Source organism: Diceros bicornis, chromosome X, assembly GCF_020826845.1.
Source record: "Diceros bicornis minor isolate mBicDic1 chromosome X, mDicBic1.mat.cur, whole genome shotgun sequence".
NCBI lineage: Eukaryota > Metazoa > Chordata > Mammalia > Perissodactyla > Rhinocerotidae > Diceros > Diceros bicornis.
In genome coordinates, this window is record NC_080781.1 from 100,232,855 (window position 1) to 100,254,740 (window position 21,886).

General features: G+C 46.7%; 1 protein-coding gene across 1 annotated transcript in view; it reads left to right on the plus strand.

Moving 5' to 3' along the window:
- FRMPD3 (FERM and PDZ domain containing 3) overlaps positions 1-21,886 on the plus strand; it is a 128,543-nt gene that overhangs the window by 62,217 nt on the left and 44,440 nt on the right. Inside the window, 3 exon segments of the mRNA XM_058536461.1 lie at positions 7,981-8,083; positions 11,725-11,770; positions 21,576-21,680. The gene's annotated coding sequence lies outside the window, so the exon portion shown is untranslated.

A 21,886-nucleotide genomic window follows, 5' to 3' on the forward strand; every position in this document is an offset into this window, starting at 1 on the left:
ATATCTGTTTATAGCCCTCCCTGTTCTCTCCTGGGATAAATCTGATTCAGCCAGTGAGTCCTTTGTTTGCATGACTTTATGTGTCCTTTCTCCAAGAAAGCATTTGTGTTTTAACTGGGGCCTTCAATACCATAACCCGACAGAGTAAAAGCACCTCATTCCTCCCACCTGATTGTGGCCCTCCCGTTGTCTGAGAATAGTGTTCTTTTAGATCCTTGCTTCTCGAAGTGTGGTCTGTGGACCAGCAGCATGGGCACCATCCTGGAATTTGCTAGAATCTCAGACCTTACTCCAGACCTACTGCATCAGAATCATTCCAGCAATACCCCCAGGTGATTCGTGTGCACATTCAAGTTTGAGCAGCACTGCCAGAGTAAGGAGCAGCTAGCCGAAGTGAGGAAGATTTGTGTACAGGCTCCTTACAAGAGGGCACCCAGAGCAGCTACTTCAGAGCCTTGGGGATGGGGCTCCCATCCCTGCTACCAGGAGAAGATGGCGTCTCCTAGGGGCCCAGCTGCCATGCTGGATCTCTGGAGCTTCCAGGAGAGTCAGGCTCCTGTGATTGGAATCAGAAGGCTAATTGGCTCCACATGGCTCCAAATCCTACCAGTTGTGAGGGGAATGACAAGACTCTCCAAGGAGCCAACCAAGTGTAAAGAAAAAGGAGCCACAGGCAAGGAGGGATAGAGCACTAAAAACTGATGCCTGGGAGTCTAGCTGTTATGTTTCTATCTTCCTGCCCAAAAGTGCAAGGGAGAGAGCATCAGCTCAGAGCCAATCCATATTCTTTTCAGTTCACTTGTCCTTTAGCCACGTCCTGCCTAGCAACAGCTGTCAGCATGAGCTCCAGCTACCAGTCCGTCTTTGGACAGCAAAGGGGGATCAGTTTAGCCCACAGAGGAACTGGGATCAGGGTGTCCATAGGGAGCCAGGTCATCTGATCATTGGGTCAGGGAAAGTGCTGCCTGGAAAAGGAGGAGACAGAGTGCCTTGTGGGGCTGCCTTTTAGAGGCAAGAAGTTGATGAGGGAAGGGCCTGGTTTGTGCGAAGCAGGTGAAGTTTATCTTCAGCTCCCGTTCTCTGCTCCTCCTGCCACCCGGTGAATAATGCTACCAGTAATATCGCCACCTCTACATCTTTGTGATAGATTTAACCTTCCAAATTGCTTCTGTAGCCATGATCTCATTTCATTCTCCCAACAACGCTGAGTGAACGGGATCAGAGACAGGTTAATTAAGATGTGGGCCGGCCATCCAGACTCAGCCAGGACGTGGAGTGCTGCTGGCTGCAGGGTTGGGGCAGTCCTGCGATGAAGACTGAATAGCCAGAGGGTTCAGGATCCTGAGTGGGTATAGGTGGGGGTGCTGGGATTGTGGGCCCTGTCCAAGAGATTTGGCTCCAGCTGGGCTGCTAATGTGCTTAGCGTCTATGGGTCACTTCTTCATTGCCCACCTTGGAGGCTGGAATGGAAGAGAAGGAGTCACCTAGCCTATTTGGCAGGACATTTAGAGACTATGAGAAGATAATGGATGTGAAAGCACCTTTTCTCAGATGAGGTAATGGGTGTAAAAATGAAAAGAACCACACGGCTTTAAAGTGTTGTTATCCTTAGACAGAAGAGAAAGGCTAGGCCTTTACCAGGGTCACTGATTAGTGACGGCAAGTCTGGCACAAGGTGAGGGGATACCTTTGGAGGCCTTGGGTAGGAAGGGGACAGAATTAAGGCATTGAGTGCTTTGGGGCAAACAACAGAGGAAAATAGCAGGTCCCAGAAACAAAGCTGGGTGTTGGGGGAAGACCATAAGCTTTGGCTGCTTCCCAATTTTGTTCAGGGTTGTCCTGTTTGAAGGGATCAGAAGCCAAACATCTTTCAAAGTCAAATTGCCTATTTCCCTCAGGAGAGCAGTCATGTGACCCATGGACAGCTGAGCTCCTGTCATCTGTCACTGCTTGCCTTCAGTGTCACTCTCAAGTCTCCAGGCACTTAGCGAATTTCAGAGGGACTGAGCTGCAGACACTGAAAGATGCAAACTCCAGGAGGGAAGGGACAACCTCCATTTGCATTGTAAAATGGCCTTCTGGCCTGTTAATGGAGGTGTTTCTTCCCTGACCACAGATACCTGGAAGGCCCAAGTAGTGTGAAGAAAGGGCCGCTTGCAGAATTGGGGGAGGGTCTAGTTAGGGACAGATAGTCCAACTCAGTTAGGGACAACTCAGGGACCAATGTGCTCCAGTCACACCTGGAGACATGCCTGTGACTGTGGGAGAAATAGCTGGGTACCCTGTGAGAAGATGGGAGCCCCCATGGACAGAGCTTGGCTTCTTGTCTCTCTTCTCATCTCTGCCCTTTCCTGGCCATCCAGCACAGTTCCCACCTGCTCCACGGAGCCCTCTCCAGCTCCTCTACCCCCTTCTCTGAACACATAATTCGGACTTTAATTATGGACTTCATATGCTATTTTCAGTTACCACTCTAATTCTCTTGTTCAGTGTACACTTGTCTCTTCTCCCCTCTGCTAGACTGGAAGATCTTTGAGGACAGAGATCTGTAACTTCTCTCTTGTCTCATGAAGCTGTGACTGTCTGAGTAGGCACTCGATAAATACTTGTTGATGGATTAGCGTGGTCACAACGGTAAAGCAGAACACTTGTATCACAAAATGCTTTTAGCCCATTGATTCCTCAGGCACCAGGAGTGTCTATTTTCATCAGTATTGGTGGTGCCTCAAGGCCTAGTAGAGACTGAAGTGGCCCCAGCTGCTGAAAAAGAAAAAGGTGGCAAAACCGAGGCTGTAGTGGCCAAGGGTTCCTGAGTGCAGGACAACATACCGAGCACTTCCATGGATATCTGGATCTTCTTTGCCAGTATTCCTGCTTTGCATGCTACAGGCTGCAAGCCCAACAGGCTCTCATCTTCCAGCCTGCCATGGCTGGTGCCCATGTTGGAAATGAGCTGGTGTCATCCCAAGAAGAGGCCCTTTTAGCGCCCATGAGGTCGGATGACAGGAGGCAAAGGGCTCATTTTGGAATTAGCCCCAGGGATGAGGCAAGACAGCAGCTGCAGGAAGATGTTCTCTGGGTCCCTTCAAGGCCAAGCTCCTGCCTGCCACCAGGAGCAGAAATGAGAGAGGTGCCAGCCTAAGGCCACCCTCACTGAGTGCCTGTCCTGGGAGGGTATCTATCCAGGACACCAGCCAGCCCTGTTCCAGCTTCCGAGTAACTTCCCATTGAAGAGCCACCATTTGTCTTACCAGTGTGGAAGGGAAGGAGCCAGTTTCTGAATTCATCTTCAGAAGGCTTGACCTCATCCTAGAAGCCCCTTCTGCCTCCCTAAGAGGTGACAGACCCCAAGCCAGCTTGAGTGCAGCCAGAGTTGATGTGGCTAGATTCGGATCAGCCATGGTCTATCTTCCTTCCCAAGTTCGTCTATGAGAGAGAGAAGACCAAGACTATGAATTTCCCTTTTATACAATTACTCTAAATCGTACCCCACCATAAATAGTCCTAAAGCTTCTCTCTAATTACGGAATTTGTGTCCTGATAAACAACCTAATTGGTTGAAACCATTTGCTATTGAGAAATTTGGTATTCTTAGCTAGTCAACAATAACTCTCAGAGTGTCAGAACCTCCCACTTCTTTTACAAACCTTATACTAGTTTGATTAATTAGCTCCTGGCCCTCTGGATCTTGTTCGGAAGGGCCCTGACTGGAACCTTAATTTTTGAGAATACACACACTGAGGCTAGGGAACTCAACCCCATTTATTAGGCCAGAAAGCCTGGGGGTAGAGTGGTGCCAAGTCAGGGAGCTAAGGCTCTAGTCCCCTCTCTTCCACCTCCACCTGCGCTGCCCTACTGGTTGGCTATTCATTCCCCTCTTTACCTCCTTCCTTGCCCTTGGCACCCAGGGACCTCAAAGCCCCAGGGTCCCCACGCCCTCACCCCTCAGGGCTCTTCATTTGAATACTGCGCTCAGACCCATCCTTGCTTGCAGTATGTGTCACCCTGGCCCTTGCTGTAGAACCTTTATCAAGTCCTTGTGTAATTCCTAAGCTTCAGTAACTTAAGTTGTGGGCATCAGGAGAGCCATCTGTAATCTCTCTCAGGTATTGGGGCAGCGATTTCTCTTCTCCGGCTCATCTGGGGTTCAAGGCTGCTGGCAGCCACAGGATACAGCTCCCCTTCTTGCCCATAGGAGCCGTTTTCCAGTTGTCCCATTAACAGAAATAAATTGGCATTATGTACAATTGTGTAAGGTAATGGTCCTCAACATTAGCCCATTTGTTTATGTATGCCATCTAAATAGTTTATTTTTATATATAACCTAAGGGATGTTAAAATTGTAAATTGCACAAGGACTTCATGAAGGTGCTTGAAATTCTGAAACGATTTCACGTTTCTTCCCCACTTACTTGCCTGTTTTGTGATCCCTTCCCTCAAGGTTTTTGTTTCCCTTAGGGAGTTAATAGCCAATTCAATGAGTAATACCAATTAACCTTCAGATAAGCCTATATTTGCATTTAGGCTTCTTCTCAAGTCCCAGCATCTTAGACGAAAGGACTAACTCCAATGTCAGGCTCTGTGGCACCAATTTCCTCTCTTGGCTCTGGCCCTGTAGACAAGTGGCTTCTCCTTTCTAGATGCCTATTTCTCCAGTCTAAGATATGAGGTGGTCATCGCCTCTTCTGGTTCCAGAAGATGTAGGAAGCTAAGCGTGTGAACTCCCCATTGCCATAGCCAGCATCTTAATCAGTGTCCCTCCAAGCTGCTTCTGAGGCTTAGTTGCCTTTGCATCTTGTTTTGCTCCCATCTCCCCCACCCCCAGTCATGTGATGCAGGAAGAGAGCGCAAATGATATGGAATGTGAGCAGCTGCCAACAGAGACGCTGCGACAAGTGACCATTCATCGGGACCCTATATATGGCTTTGGCTTCGTGGCTGGCAGTGAGAGGCCTGTGGTGGTGCGATCTGTGAGGCCAGGTAGGTGTCCCTCAGAGTGTCCCCCTGGCTCTGGCTCCTGTCCCCCAACATCCACACATCTTCCCAAAGAGCAGAGCTCCTGAGCACACTGTGTTGCCAAGGAATTCATGAAGAGTGGGTGAAGACTTGCCAGCCAATAACTATGTGAGGGAGCTGGTCTTTTAAGACTGATCGACATGAACCATTGAGGCTGCTTGGGGCCCTAGACTGAGGCTGCAGTTGATGGTTTAGTTGGATCTGGGTCTTAATACAGCTTCCCTTTGCATAGAACCTTCATAGAAGAGCCATACTGCCTTGGATGAGAAATACCTATTCAAATCAATTCAACAAGTATTTATAGATTGCCTACTCTAAGCCCAGCAAGGTTGTAGGAAAGTACAAGACACAGTTCCTGTCCCCAAGAATCTAACCATCAGGCTGTTGAGGCTGGTACACACTCATGAAATAGGTCATCCGTTGAAGACTGGAATCAGGATACAGACCATAGGTGGGAGAGGAGGGGAGAGGAGAATGAAATCTCTGAATGCCACCGTGGCAATAACAACAGCTGTCGTTGACTAAGCAGCATCAACTGTGTGCTTTACTTCATCTTGTTTAATCCTCACAGCCAAGCCTGCAAAGTAAATAATATCATTCCCATTTTACAAATGAGGAAACTGAGGCATAGAGGAAGAGAAATGACTTGTACAGGGTCACTCGGCTAGGAAGCAGCAGAGTCCAGGATTTGCATCTGGGCCTGTCTGATGTTATGCAGGGGAAGCAGGACTTGAATGGGACCATGTGGGATGGACCAAGCGAAAGCTCCACCTGAGCTGTGAAACCCTGCCATCAGGAATGAAATGAGAAAGGGCCTAAGCACTGTTTTGTTCCAAATCTGCTAGGCATTGACAGAAAAGACAGACGGAAAGGAGCTTTATTCCCGACTTGCTGGGCCTGAGGCTTTAGATGTTTACAACAGTTTCTCGCTTAGTCAAGAGGAGCAGCCGGAGTACAAACTGGTCTAGCAGAAATTTGATGAATTTTGCAATCCTCAAAGGAAAAGAAAAAAGATTTTTGTAAGCTCTCTCTTCAACTACAGGGCATAGAGAAAAAAACGATTCAGTACAAGAGTCCGTGGCCGACCTAAGGCTCCCGAGTCAGTCATGCGGTTTGGCAAAAGGTTTTTGAGTCTCTGATCAGAAATCTAATTTGTCCTGGGAAAGAAGGACCAGATAAAACTTAATAACAGACCACCAGGAGCCCCTGCCTTAACTTCAAAGGAGACAGAATTCACAGGGCCGCTACAAGTGGTATGAGAATGAAGAGGAAGGAGTTGGAGGAGTGGAGAGAAGGAAAGCCCCAGGCAAGAGCCACAGAATGCCAAGGGCCTGGCATAAGAAAAGACAAGAAGTATCCTATAGAGGAACAGTTATGGTTGAGCAAGCCAACAAGCCATTCCGTGAAAACAGTACTTGATTGATGTTTCCACCGCCATCAGGGAGCCAAGGCCCGTGAAGGAGGTTGAGTTCCATGAGGACCTCTTCCATTAAAAGGAAGGAAGGAAGAGAGAGAGAGAGGGAAGGAGTAGGTAGAGTGGCCTCCACCTAAAAAAATGGGCATTTTTGGCAGAAGTAGATAGAAGGAATGAAATGAGTTGAAGTAATTGTCCCTTGGAGGATATAATAGCTACCATTTATCGAATTCTTGCCAACATCAATCAACTCTTTTAAGGTCTGTACATTTATCATCTCTTTTATCCTCCCAACATTCTTATGATGTATAAGTACTGTTATTTTCCCATTTTACAGATGAGGAAAGAGAGACTCAGAGATTCGGTGTCTCATCCAAGGTCACACAACTAGTGAGTTGTAGGTTTGGGATTAGAGTCCAGGTCTGGCTGGCTCCAAAGAATGGACTCTTCACCACCAGGCTCTCCGCTCCTGAAGTCACTGTGCTGTCGGGAGACTTGACTTGAGTGGGTTGAGGGCCTTTGCAGTTGGAGTGGTGAATCCTGCTGGCTGAGCCATCCTAGCCACCCTCAGCACACAGGCCCCACGCTCCAGAGTCGTTGAGCTGTGCTCAAGTGATGCAGTTGCTCTGTTTTTGTCCATGTTTTTGGAATTTGCGCAGCACACTTCTTTGTAGAGAGAGGGAGCAGTTGGGATCTGGCCCTTTAAAGTGGACACAAACAAGAGTCCATGCTGGTTTGAGAGGGGAACATGGCAGTAAACACTTTTTTCGGGTTTGAGTTAGGCTGGGTCTGACTTCTCATTCTCCCTGAGTCTCTGAAAAGCTTTTCTCCAACAAGTCTTTGCTAAACACTAGAGGCAACATAGGCTATGGCACCCCTCTACCGTACTCTTTACCTGAACCAAGCAGGTAAGGCCCTCAGACAGATCTGCTTTCTTAACCTCAACAGTAGAGATAAGAAGGAGAGAACAAATTTCCGACTGCCCGTGATTTAGGCTCAGTCACTTGTTTCCCTCATTTATTGGAGAGTAGCATCTCGGAGTTAAAAGAAAATAAACCCTTTATGTCTTTTAGTCCATCCTCCTGTCTCCGGGCAAGTGAATGCCTAAATCATTCCAGACCAGTGAGTATGAATAATGTTCAAGTAAGAAGATTCCTCTCCCTCTTCCCATCACCTGTACCATCTCCAATAGTCTGGAAGTCATTCCTTGTGCCTAAGCAGATCCCTCTTGGTGAAATGGAAGTCTGTGTTCCTCTTTAGATCCAAGCCAGGAAAGCACTTGTTTGAGTGCCAGGCCTTTGCTATCACACCATTCCCAGCCAAAGGAAGTCCACTCCATTCTCTTTCTTCAGTCTTCTGCCCTCCATCTGCCATAGGCAGCAGCGGCACAGAGCTTGAAAAGCACCCCTACCATTGGCACCACTCAGCCCCCACCTCCTGCAGGCCTCAGCGCTCACTTCAGCTCCCTCAGGCACTGCGGAGTCCCACCCAGACCTGTGCTGTCCCAGCAGTGGCCCCAAGCCCTCATGCCTCTCTCCTCTCCTCTGCAGGAGGCCCCTCTGAGGACAAGCTCCTGGCTGGTGACCAGATTGTGGCTATTAATGAGGAGGACGTGAGTGAAGCCCCCAGGGAGAGGTTCATAGAACTCATCAGGTAACAGGGGCCTTTTGGGCCTTGGCAGGAGCTGAGCACTGCCCCCTCTCCTGTCCCACCAGTGGCATAGGGCTACCATGGTCCTTCTGGCCCCAAGAGAGGAGCCCTCTGAGGAAGAGCAGCCCTAGCCAGGGCTCCTGGCTACCCAGGACTTCCAGGGCCAGCCCTTCTGGGACCCCAGGGGCCCTCACACACTCCAGCTTAGCCTTTTCCAGTGATGTGAACAGACACAAGGGAGAGCCTCCTGCCAGAGCTCACCTCACCTCCCTCCACCCAACTACTCCCCTCACCCAACCCCTTGGTTTCTGACTTACTGTGCGGTGGGACAGACCAAGTGACCAATGAGAACCAAGCGAGCCATTAAAAGAACACTCAGATAAGCACAATATGAGCAAGACATTGTTTCCCACCTCCCTGCCCCCCAAAAAAATCACAAGGAGGAGAAAATCCGAATCCCTGGCCAGTGGGTTTAGGACTGGAACCTGCCATTGTGGATTTTGCTCATGACTTGTGTGACCATTTAGTGCCCTCCCCAGACTAGGGCAGATGAGAGAAAGGAGTGTCAGGGGGATCACCACCATCTGATGTGGGAGTAGTCACATTGACTTTTCCCCTCTCTTACCCCTACACCATGCACACTGCATGCCACACACCCTACACACATACCATGAACACCACATACCGCACACACACACCATGCCACCACATACCACACACACACGCCATGAACACCACATACCACACACACACACCGTGCCACCACATACCACACACACACCATGCACACCACAGACCACTCACACATATATCATGCCACCACATACCATACATAAACTATTCACACCACATGCCACACACCCTACACACACACCATGAACACCACATACACACACTGTGCCACCACATACCACACATACACACCATGAACACCACATACCACACACACACACCATGCACACCACATAACACACACACCACATACACCATATACCATGCACATACACTATGCCGCCACATACCACATGCTATGCACACCACATACCACATACTACACACACACACTATGCCACCACATACCACACACACACACACACACACACCATGCCACCACATACCACACACACACTCTATGCCACCACATACCACACACAAACCATATACCCCCCCCCACACACACACCAGGCCACCGCATACCACACATGCACACCATATACCACACACACATACCATACAACCCCACCCCGCACTCACCATGCACACCACATGCCACACACACACCACACACTACGTACATGCCTATACCCACATGTGACACGTGCTCACACACACATACATATACCATACACACTTCCCTACCCCACACTCCCACCACATGCACACACACATATACCACCTACATGCCTCCTTGCATAGACTTGATGATAAGGAATGAGAGGATAGAGGTGAAGGCTCTAAATTCCATGGGCTAACCTCAGTTTGGGGGACCTTGGCTATCTCCCCCCAGATGGAACTATGTGCTCTCTGTCTTGCTTGCTCTCTCTGTCTTGTATAGTCTGTTCCACTTCTGCCTCCATAATCTTCAACCTTTCTTGGTTTGGAGTGTTTTCATACCACTGGTCTTTCTTGTTCTCCCAAAGCCCACCTGCCCCCAGTGCCCCTCCCTCTCCTTCAAAGGCAGATTCAGTGCTCTGTGTGTAGATCAGCACCCTCTTGCTAGCTCTGGAGGGGTTTGGAATGCTCCCTCCTGAAGTCCAGAGCAGGTCTTCCTTGACATACTCTCCCTTCCACTCAATATCTTGGAATATGTCTGGTCCCTAATGACATTTAGTTTGTTTCCTTCATGGTCAGTTGTCTGTTGCATTCTCCACCCTTTACCCTTCACCCTCCACCCTTCACCCTCCACCACCACACTGATATGGGGTGAGTTCACTCAACCCCATCAGGGCCTATTGGGGTTTTTTCAGCTTGGCCCCTCAGAAGTCTTTGCTTTGCTTCTAGTGGCTATCTTTGCACTCTAGAACAAGGTAGCACAATTTTGTGAGGGAGTCCAGAGCTCCTTCTACGTCAAGACAGAGCTCACTCATCTGATAACCTCAGGAGCTAGCATATTATTCATTCATACATTCATTCAATGAATATTTATTATCAAGTGTCTACTATGCACCAGGCACTGTTCTAGGCACTGAATATACAGCAGTGAATAAGACAGACAAAAATCCCTGCCCATTGGAGTTTTACATTCTAGTGAAAGGAGACACACCATAAGCAATGAACATGATAAATAAGTAATTGTACAGTATACTAGAAGTTGATGAATGTTATTGAAGAATAGAAAGTGGATCAGGGTAAAGAGGTTCGGGAGTGCTGGGCACAAAGTGCAGAGTACAACTTTAAACAGCATGGTCAGTGTTGGCCTCACTGAAAGGTGACATCTGAAGAAAGACTTGAAGGAGGTGAGGGTGTTGGAGAAAGAGAAGAGCCAGTGCAAAGGCCCTAAGGCAGGAGTGTGTCTGGCATGTTTGGGAAAAGAGGAGAAGCCAGTGTGTGGAGTGGGGTAAGGAAGGGGGAGAGTTGTAGCCACCGTAAGGACTTTGGCTTTGTTCTACATGAAATGGGAAGACGCGGGAGGGGCTGGAGCAGACAAGTCACGTAATCTGACTTACACGATGCCCCTGCCCTGTTCAAGAGAAGGAAATAGTTGTGTTCCAGGGAAAACACCATGGAAAAACCTGTCTTCCCAGACTCTGGAGCAGGTTCCTCCCTGGACTTCACCTCACCATATATAGGAAATGTTCCAAGTCCTTGAGCAAGGGACCTTGGCCTTTCTTGAATATGCAGAACCAAGGCCATCTTGACTCTGCTTTTTGAATACCTTTGTTCCCATAAACATTTGAAAAAAGCCAGCAAGGAGAGGGGAAGCTCCTTCAAGGCAAACTCTTTCCATTTCTTTTAGTTCTTTTAAAGGATAATGTATTCCTGGGAGAGAATTTTCATACCTCACAGCCTGTTTGATCATTGGCATAATTCTTGTCGGAAGAGTTTCAAATTCTTCATCCTTTTGAATATTTGCTATCTGGAGAGTCTTGGCTTCCATCTGTTGCTCCCTGGCTCTCATTTTTTTGGTCCTTCAATTAAAACAAATCTGCTCAGTATGAGTCATGATGACCAAATGACCTCCTTTGGGTTTTTCCTTTGAATTTCTCCTTTTGCTTAAATACCAAATTGCCAATAATCATGGTACGTGGTTCCCAGGACTCTGACTGTGTGCCCTTTGAGTTCCACAATTCAGGTCTTTAGTTTTCCTTGAGAATTTTCTAGTCTACAGATAAAATTGCTCCTAAGGTTTGGGGATTTTTATGGAGAGAATGTGAGAAGGAATATAAAAAGAAGACCTGAAAAATGACAAACTCAGAGATAATGGTAATACCATCTTCAGATGCCTGTGTGACCCTATGTGGATAGTTTATGGCAGCCGCCACAAATGATGGAAGGCGAGGCATCCATGCAGATATTCAGATTGCCCTCTGTCCCAATCCATATACCTGAATGCAGCACAGGGGAAAATTCTGGTGTTGCTTCTTGTGCTAGATGAATAACTAGTGCATGATACACTACTCTCCTGTTCCCTCTTCTCTCTGTAGGAGCGCTAAGGAATTCATCGTTCTTACAGTTCTGCACACTCATCAGGTGAGTGAGCCTCTTTGCCATCTGCCTGTCCTCCTGACTGAGATGAGAGGACCCCATATTGGAAAGCGACAGTGATAGGAGAGGGGGTGGGGGAAGAGACTAGGACCAACATGCCAACTAGCCAAGGATTCAGGAATGAACTTAAGGCGTACCTTCTGAATATCTTGTCTACTATCACGTCCAAAGCTTGAGAATTTTGAAGGGCTACACAGTTCTATGTTTTGCCCTGTGCCCTATGCTTTACCACACTTAACCTGCTCACTGCCCCAGTTTCAGACATATTTTCCTCCTTTCTTTTGCTGTGCCTCATCAAAATTTACCTGTCCAGTGTCCAACACCCATAAAGTTCTTGCAGATGGTGGGTGCTAGTCCTGTTCATTCATTCATACAGGTATTTACTTAATGGCCTACAATGTATGAGACGCAGCATTGTATGTAAGGGATTTAATATAAAGTTGCTGGGGAGGTACAATTGGACAAACAGTTCATCTTTGTCCTGGTACAGTCACTAACTGGCTCTGTGACCTTGGGTGGGTCAGTTCCGTTTTCTGAACCAGTTTCCTTTCCTCATCTGTGAATCGATAGGTTTAGATTAGAACAGTGTTTCCCAAACCTAGCTGATCATAATAGTACCAGGACTGCTTATTAAAAGTGAGAATCCCCAGGCTCCTCTCCTCAAGAGTTGGGTTCAGAAGGCCCAGTGGCCATTACTAGGTTACATCCTTATAGTAATCTTAACTCAAATGCACAAACCCAGGTACAAAACTTCCATGTGCAAAACTCAGAGCCCTCTTTCCACCTCCAGCCTAGTTGTCCATTCCCAATGTCCCCAACACTGCCCTGCACCTCAGCACTGATGTCCCACCCCCATCCCACAGCCACAGGAGAGGTCACATCTGTTGGGGGTGGGAGACATGAAATCAAGGAAAGCTTCACAGAGGAGGCTGTACTTGAGCTGGACCTTGAGGGATCGGGTAGGATTTCCCAGGCAGAGACGGAGGGAAAGATTTTTCAAAGAGAGATGACATTTCTGTGCAAAGCCAGTGATGGTGCACAGGTGCGAGGCATGGGCTCACAAGTCAGGGGGACAGGGTTCAAATCAAGCTCTGGCACTAGCTTCTCCCAAGGGCCCCCAGCCCTCTTTTCTGTCAGTGTGAACCTCACACACACTCACACATGCACACACACACACAGACACACACAAGCACACACACTTGCACATGCTCCCCGGCAGCTAGGCCTTTCTCATTTGCAATTCTCCTCTGTCTCTGGGCAGGCAAGCCCCACCCCTCAGTGAGTGTTACCAATAGGCCCCTCCCTCCCTACCTTACTGCATATGTACAGTTGCCTGGTGGGCAGTGGGCACTTAGTCCCCACTCCCCAATCTCCTGTCGTGAAAATGACCACCAGTTGTCCCCTAAAAACATGCTTATTGTGTGGTTAGAATTTACCGCTCTGATCAGAGACCCATTGTGGGTCACTTTGTTAGTCAGATCTCCTCAAATGTCACCTCCTTGTAGAAGCCTTCCTCAACTACCCTTTCTAAGATAGCATCTACCTGTCACTATCTCCTGATACTGCTTACTTTTTCCATCAGAACTGAAATATTATATTTTTTAACTTTTGGTTTGGAAATATTTGTAGATTCACAGGAAGTTGCAAAGCTAGTACAGAGACATCCCTGTGTACCGTTTACCCTGTTTCTCCCAGTGGTTATATCTTACATAACTACAGTGCCATATCCAAACCAGGACATGTACCTCAAAATAATGTGTGCGTATGGTTCAGTGTCAGTCTGTCACGTGTGTGTTTGTGTATCCACCAACACAGTCAAGATACTGGACAGTTCTATCACTAAAAGGACCCCTCACCCACCTCCTCCTCACCCCCAATCCCTGTCAACTGCTAATCTGTTCTCCATTTCTGTAATTTCATCATTTCAAGAATATTATATAAATGGAATAGTATAGTATGTAACCTTTTTGGGATTGGCTTTTTTCACTCAGCATAATGCCCTTGATATTCATCCAAGTTGTTGCGTTTATCAATAGTTTGTTCCGTTTTATTGCTGAGTGGTATTCCATGATATTCTATGGTGTGGATGTACCAGCGTTCCTTTAGTCATCCACCCATTGAAGGACATCTGGGTTGTTTCCAGGTTTTGGCTATTACAAATAAATGTTCGTGTACAGATTTTTTGTGAGCATCTGTTTTCATTTCTCTAGAACAAATGCCCAAAAGTACAATTGTTTGGTCATATATTAAATGTATGTTTAGTTTATTAAGAAACTGCCAGACTATTTTCCAGAGTGGCTGTACCATTTTACCTTCCCATGAAATATTATATTTATATGTATTTATTGTCTATCTCCCTCATTAGAATGTCAGCTCTATGAGGGTAGGGACTGTGTTTTGTTTGCTGATGTATCTCCAGCGCCTAGAACAGCACCTGGCTCGATAAATAGTTTGTTGAAGGAATGAAGGAAATCCAACTTCCAGCCATCATAGCAACCTAAACTGAACTAAACTCGTGTCCAAACTTACAAGCAGAATGAAGAGCCTAATACTTCCCCCATCTCTGTCCCAACTCTCATTCCAGTGCCCCTAACACCCCTTTGCCCCCCAGTTCTGATGCCTCCACATGTCCCATTGCATGGCCTCTCTGCTATGGCCAGTCTGCTTTCCTTCTCCTCCTTGTACACTTCCTAGTTCTTACTGCCCTGCAGACTTCTGTCCTTGTAGTAGTCCACATATCTTCTAATACGTGTCTGTTTCCTTTAAGACCTGGCTTGAGACTCATGTCTTCCAAACAACTTTGCCTGACTCACCTCAATGAGAGTTTCTAATTCATTCATTCATCCATCCAACATTTTTTGAATACCTACTATTCTAGGCACTCTTCCAGGTTGGGAATATAGCAGTGCACAGGACTGACATGGTTCCTACCCTCACAGAGCTTACATTCTAGTTCTTGGCCTTGTGTTCTCTAAACCCTTGGAGCATAGAAGTGGGTGAGCACATACACCACACAGGGGTAATAGTCAAAACAATTAATAACCTGTACAGTAGGTGCTATCCGATCAGAATGTAAGCCAGCCATAGGCACTGGAGCAGAGTCTTGGAGGCCTCCTAACTGTGCCAAGTATTAACCATTTAGTTGATCATTTGTGAAGAGGTCCTAGAGGAGAGGTCAGGTGACACCCAGGAAGCTTAGGGCAGTGGCTACTTACCAATCAGTGTGAAAGAATTCCTCAGTATTTTACAACAGGTACGGCCGTACCAGTGCATCCCCACTGAATGTCAGCCTTGCATACATGTGCAGTTGATCCTCATTATTCACATATTTCATATTTGCAAATTCGCCTACTCCCTAAAATTTATTTGTAACCCCAAAAATGAATACTCACAGTGCTTTCCTGGTAATTTGCAGACATAAGCAGCACGTGAAAAATTTGAGTCTCCCAAAGCACATGTTCTCAGCTGAGGTCAACAAGGCGACGCTCTGTCTTCTTGTTTCAGCTGTCATACAGAGGTGTCCAGAAGATGGAGATGGTAGGGGACAGTGCAATGTAGTACGAGAAGCTCTGGCTCTGGGGACAGTTGGATGGGATTTGAATCCCAGCTCTGGCACCTGTTAGTGGAGTGGCCTCACACAAGTCACTTAACACTTCAGAACCTCATTTTCTCCTAGTGAAATAAACAAAATAGAATCTACCAGGATGAGTTGTTTTGAGAATTTAAGGTTATAATCTATGTGAGATACATACACACACACACACATTTCCCCTAAGAACAACTGTTCAGTATTCATTAGTTCCGTGTTCGAGGTGACTTTATAGACCATAACTACCATGAATAACAAAAATCAACTGAGAATCTTCTCTCTTAAGCTATAGTGAAAGCTTCTTGAAGATCCCCAGCATACGTTCAGTGTTATAGCCCCTGCATCACAGAACATAGTACTGCGTCCACGGCAGGCGCTTGGCATCTCATGGGTGCATGGAGACTGCTGCTCCTTAGCAAACTCTTGTCATGTTCAAGCTTGATTACCACTTCTTCCAGAGACAATTTCCCAATAGGTCCAGGATGTGGCCCAAGAATCTGTATTTTTAATAAGAGCCACAAGTAATTCTGATGCTCAGTAGAATTTGGGAAACATCAGATCAGACAATCTCTAAGGCTCCTGCCAGCTCCTACGTTCTGTGGCTGATAATACAGTGGTTCTCAACTCTGGTTATACATTAGAACCAGCTGAGAAGCTCTTAAAAATATTTATAGTCAAGCTCTAGCCCTGATCAATTGAAATGGAAACTCTGGGGATGGAGCCCAGGTATTGGTCTTTTGAAAAAGCTCCCAAATGATTCTGATATGTAGCCAAAGTACCTATCAAGAACTACTGGTCTAATATGTAGTCTCTTTCAGATGACATTTTCCTTTTAACAGAGTGATTCTTACTATGGAAGATCATTGGGGGGTATCTTGGGCAGTCAGAGGGTCCTTTCCCAGGGCCCCTCAAACCATATTGCATAGATAGCCACTTATTAAACCTATATGTATTTAAGGGTGTTCCTTAATCTTTGAGTGACCAGCTATTCCCCATGACTGACTGAATATGTATTAATTTGGGTACCCTTAGACCTGTGCACACAGTGTGTCCTCAACAAATATTTTAAAGTAAATAAAGTACTGTGTTGTGACCCAGAATGGCCCTGGTAAAGCAAGCAGACAGTCCCTTCAAATGAAATCTTAGTTTGCTGGTTCTGAAAACTTAGCCTGTAACCTAAGACCCTGTATCTCCTCTGCTTGGAGCCACTTGGTCAGAAAAAAAGCCAACATAATGGGAACCACTGCAAAAGAAGTGTTTTTCCACAGAGTTTCTTGAGGTATAGCGCTTGGCAGATGGTAGGTACTTAAAGCATATATGCTGCACTGATTTACTAATTTGTTATTAACTTTAGCAATCAATTAATATATTTTATTCTCTGCCTACTCTGTGCTTGGTTCTAAGGGGAGACATGGTAATATAAAATGTCATCTCTTCTTTTACAGCCTGGTTGGGAAGATGAGCTATGACAGTGTGGATTAACAAGGAGTCCTATAGGAAATCCAGGGAGGGGAATGAATGGAGGAGTTGGGGAAGGATTCAGGACCAAGGTAGAATTTGAGCTGGGCTTTAGAGATGCCATTTAGCTGAGCGAAAGGGACCCTGGGGCACCTGAAGTGTGGGGATGGCAAAGAGACAGCATGAGGTGGGCACAGAAGAGAAGAAGCCCAGTGTATCCAGGGACCTGTGGGCAGAACCACCCAACTAGGTGATAGATGGAGAATGAGAGTCATATGTGGCTTGCGGCTGGAAGCGGGGGAGCTTGGAAGCTGGGGAGATGACATGTTCACCTCTAAGCAGTCCCGAGTGAAGGAAGGAAGGCCCCTTGCATCCCTTATCAGTGGGCCCATGAAACCAGGATGCCCCTCCATTGTCCCAGGCTCCCACAGTGGTTGCTATGGGAATTGCTTATGAGTAGGCTCAGGTGTCAGAGACAATGAGCCAACAGAAAGGAGAATCAGGAGGCTGTCAAAGCTTCAGGAACCTGAGCTCTATCCTCTTAAAATCCTTTCACACTTATCGAAGTGGGGCCCCATTGTGCACTAAAATGTTTGGCCATTTACCCGACTTTGGCCAAGATATGAGTGAACACAACCCTGAAATCTGTACTAATAGAGCCACCAAATTAAAAAATGGTCAAAGAATCACCAGCTGCTGAATTCAGTCCTGAGGGAGAGGCAGGCTCTCTCCTGTATTGCTTATTCCACTGAGCTGCTGGCTTCATATGTGCTTCAAGGGGCTTTCAGTGGCCCTGGAGGTACTTAGAAATTCTAGTCCAGTGTTTCAAGCCAAAATTCATTTTAGCCAGAAAGGGTGCCTGTTGCACAACGAGACTCCCAGCTGCTTGGAGGAAAAATGGGTCAGTGAAATGCTCAGATGTCCCAGCTTTAAGGTACTCAATTAATCTATGCTTAATGGGTTAGGACATTTTCAACACTATAAATTCCTGGGCCCTACCCTCTCAGAGACTATGACTTTGTAAGCCTGCTGTGAGCTTAGAAATCTGTGTTTTAACAAGCACTCCCCAGTGATTCTTATGAGGAAAGTTTTAGAAACAGTGGGTAAGTTGATGAGTTAGTGCAGGGGTTGGCAAGCATTTTCTGTAAAGGGGCATATAGTAAATAATGTAAGCTTTGTAGGCCATACGTGACAGCACAAAAGCAGCCATAGGCAATACATAAATGAAGATCATGGCTTTGTTCCAATAAAGCTTTATTTAAAAAAACACGTGGTGGGCAGGATTTGGCCCATGCAGACCCATAGTCTGCTGGCCCCTGAATTGTGTTCATTACTCCTCCCTGGTACCACATTTGCATTTTGACCAGGGCCTTCCCAGTTCTCAATATTTTAATTCAAATGAATGACCCTAGTATTAAGAACTCAAGGCCCCATAGCTGAGCATTGAAGATGCTTTGGGACAGGGCGACCTTTGAGAGCCCCTCATATCACACTGTAAGGCAGGTGTCACCTGTGTCGAAGCATAAGGCTCAACATGACTCTGTGACATATAGCAGAGACCAACTGGCAATGTGTGAGTCACTATCAGTGATCAAGGCTGAAGATCAAGAATAGGATAGAGTCTTAGAGACCTACAGGACAAGGGTCAATGAGGAATGAGGCACAAACAAGCAGAAAATAGCTCTACAACAGATACTGGAAATGATTATAATCCCTGAAAATAGTGGCAATTCCACTTGCTCCTTCATGATTTTGCTCCTATAAATATGTGAATCTTTTATCTGTAGTGGTATCTCTAGGACAGGATCTAATCTTGGACTTTTGGTAGGGATAGAAAGGAGGCTGTTCCCTTCCCATAGGTGAATACATGAAAGAATACCAGTTGGGGTTCTTCATATATTTGAATCCATTCAGTAGGACCAAGGTAGAACCAGAACCAGTGGATGAAAGATCAGGAATGGACTTCTAGCTTCAGCCTGCTATAGTGAACAATCCCTAATCCAAGACTCAGGAAATCTGGGTTCTAGTTTCGGCTCCACTACCAAATTATTTTGATGCTTTGAGTAAACCATATCCTCTTCCTGGGCCTCTGTTTCATGTGTAAAAATGAAGGGTGGACTACATGGCCCATTCAGGTTTCTAGAAATGCCTCGTTCCACACTATGCATGGGGCATCCAATGACAGATGATCACAGATAATGGAAAAGGTGACTGTCAGGTGGAACAGAGATTTCACCTGCTTCATGCCTGTGGCACCTCGGGTGAAAATTTGGACTGCAGTGGAGATGGAGTCAAGCAGAGCTGCCTGAACATACCTATAGATCTTTCTATCTGCCCCTTCCCTTTTCTCCTGCCGCAGGCTGCAGCACCCACCCAGGATTTAAGCACCAAGCTGTGCAACACACAAAGGCATTTCTCAACTCCCATGAACAATCAATACTGTAATCACTTTCTGCAACGATCTCCAGCTCTGGATTTCACTGTGCTATATTGTCTGCTGCCAACAAATTGTCCCTATGGCTCAGGATGAGAAGTCTAAGGTTTCTTTAACTCAGTGGTTCCCAACCTTAGCTGCATTTCGAAATCATCTGAAGTTTAAAAAATACTGAGACCTGGGCCCCATCCCCAGGAATTTGACGTAATTGATCTGAGGTGGGGCCTGGGCATCGGGGTTTTTAAAAGCTCCTCCAGTATTTCTGTGGTGCACCCAGGACCGACACCCACTGCCTGAGGTTCTGCTGGACTCGGGTTGAACAGGTGGCTTTTTGCAATCTGCCATCTGTGGGGAATGAGATTGCTGGCTCTAGAAGAGAACACAGCTGGGACCAGGGCCCAGGACCTGATGAGGACGTTTGTTTCTGGTGTGTCTTTATCTTAGGGCCCTGCCCTCCTGTGGCTGATTGGGTGAATGAATCTTAACCACAGAATTAATGGCAGAAAATAGCGTAATGTGTTGCCTTACCAGCTGGGAGGGACATTCAGGGCCTTAACACAAAGGAATTCTTGATTGTAGAACTCGCAGGCTCCACAGCAAGGCTAGTAAGGGAGGTGGTTTGAAGGAATCCCCAACCCGATTTCCCCCCTAGTCTTCCTCATCTCAGTAAATGGCAACTTCAATCTTCCAGTTGACTCCTCTCTTTTTCTCACTTCCCACATCCAATCCATCAACATATCATCTTGGTTCTATCTTCAGAATTTATCCAGAATTCACTCACTTTTCATCATCTCCATTATTACCATCCTAGCCCAAGCCTCCATCATATTTTGTCTGTATTATTGCTCCTAATTGGTCCCGCTACTATAGGCTCCTAACTGGTCCCCCAACTTTGGCCATCACCCTCCTAAACTGTCTTCCACACAGCAGCCAGAGGTGTCCTTTTAAAAATGCAAGTCAGACCCGTCTGCTCAAAACCCTCCAGTAGAGTAAAATCTAGAATACTTGCTATGGCTTACAAGGCCCTACGTGACCCAGCCCCCAGCTGCCTCTCTGAGCACAACCCCTCCGAATCCTCTCTCAGGCCTTCTGTTCTGGCCACACTGGGCTTCCTTGCTGTTCCTCATGCACCCCAATCCTACTCCCACCCCACAGCCTTTATTGTTTTTTCTGCCTGGAAGGCTCTTTCTTCAGCTATCCTCATGGCTGGCTCTCCAGCACCTCCTTCAGGTCTCTGCTTAAATGTCACCTCCTCAGAGAGGTCTTCCCTGACCTTCCTGTCTTAAAATAACAGCCCCATCACTCCCATCCTCACTCGCTCATTCTCTCGTATGGTCCCTTACCCTGCTCAATTTGTCCTCATAAGTCCTTATTTGCTGCCTAAAAGAGATTTGTTTATTGTCTGTCTGTCCCTGCTAAAATGGACTCTCCTTGAGGTGAGGGAGTTTTGTCTGTCTTGTTCACTGCTGAATCCCTCATCACGTAGAACAGTGTCTGGCACATAGTAGGCCCTCCCTAAATTTGTCACATGAATGAATAAGTGCCCCCAAAGACATGACGGTGCCCCTCACCAGGACTCCTGTATTTCCTCGAATCCAAGGAGCACCCAGCAAAGACTTAGTTTCCAGTGTCTGCTAACCATTCGTCCTGCTGAATTTGTGGGAGAGTTTTCAAGAACTAGAGAGCCTAGCTGATTCTTGGGGCATTTCTTATACAATTGGATGAACAAAGTGGTGGAGAGCCCAGACCTAGAATGTCAGGACACCTGGGTAAAATCCCCAATGCTTCTATTCCAAAATAGTGTAGAAATTGTGGATAAATCATTTTGGAGTGCTAGGCTTCCTCTCTCCCACATCTAAAATAATATATTCTATGAGCCTCCTTCCTAGGGGTAGGGCATATCTGTGAGATGAATAAGATAATTTCTGTAAATCCTTTGAGATGCTTATATTCAATGTAATAAAAACCACCATTTAGGTATATCTCACATTAAGAAAACCAAATATATAAAAATTCAGTGTATGCTATTACTAAAGAATTTTTGCAAACTCCCCTAGGCCTAGAACATTAATAATGGGATTCAATTTACCCAAATTCGATTCATGCTCTGCTCTTTCAGAACACACCAATCATGCAAGGAAGCATTTAGCACATTGCCTTGCACCTAGTAGGGAATCGATACTTATTTATTGACTTATTGATCAGTAAGGCCAAGTGTACCTGCAGTGAGACATCTTAACTCGAACGTGGCAAAGGTCAGGTTTTTCCCAGGAATGGAGAACTCACCAGCCCTCTCTTCTTTTTTCCAGTCCCCCAAATCTGCCTTCATCAGTGCTGCGAAGAAGGCCAAGCTGAGATCCAATCCTGTGAAGGTCCGATTTTCTGAGCAGGTGGCAGTTGGAGAAACAGATGCAGTAAGTGCAACTTCAGCTCCCTCTGCTTGGCCCTTGGCCAGAATTGGCCTGGCGGTCAAAGTCTCACTCTGGAGCAGTTGCTCATCTGCTGCTCCTCAGAGTGAACAGCATTACAAAGGAGTTGGAGGGGGGACCTCAGGACTCTGAGTGGGTAGTGAGGGGTATGTGGCATCCAGAGAAGCCGTGGGCTCTGTGGGGAGGAGGAA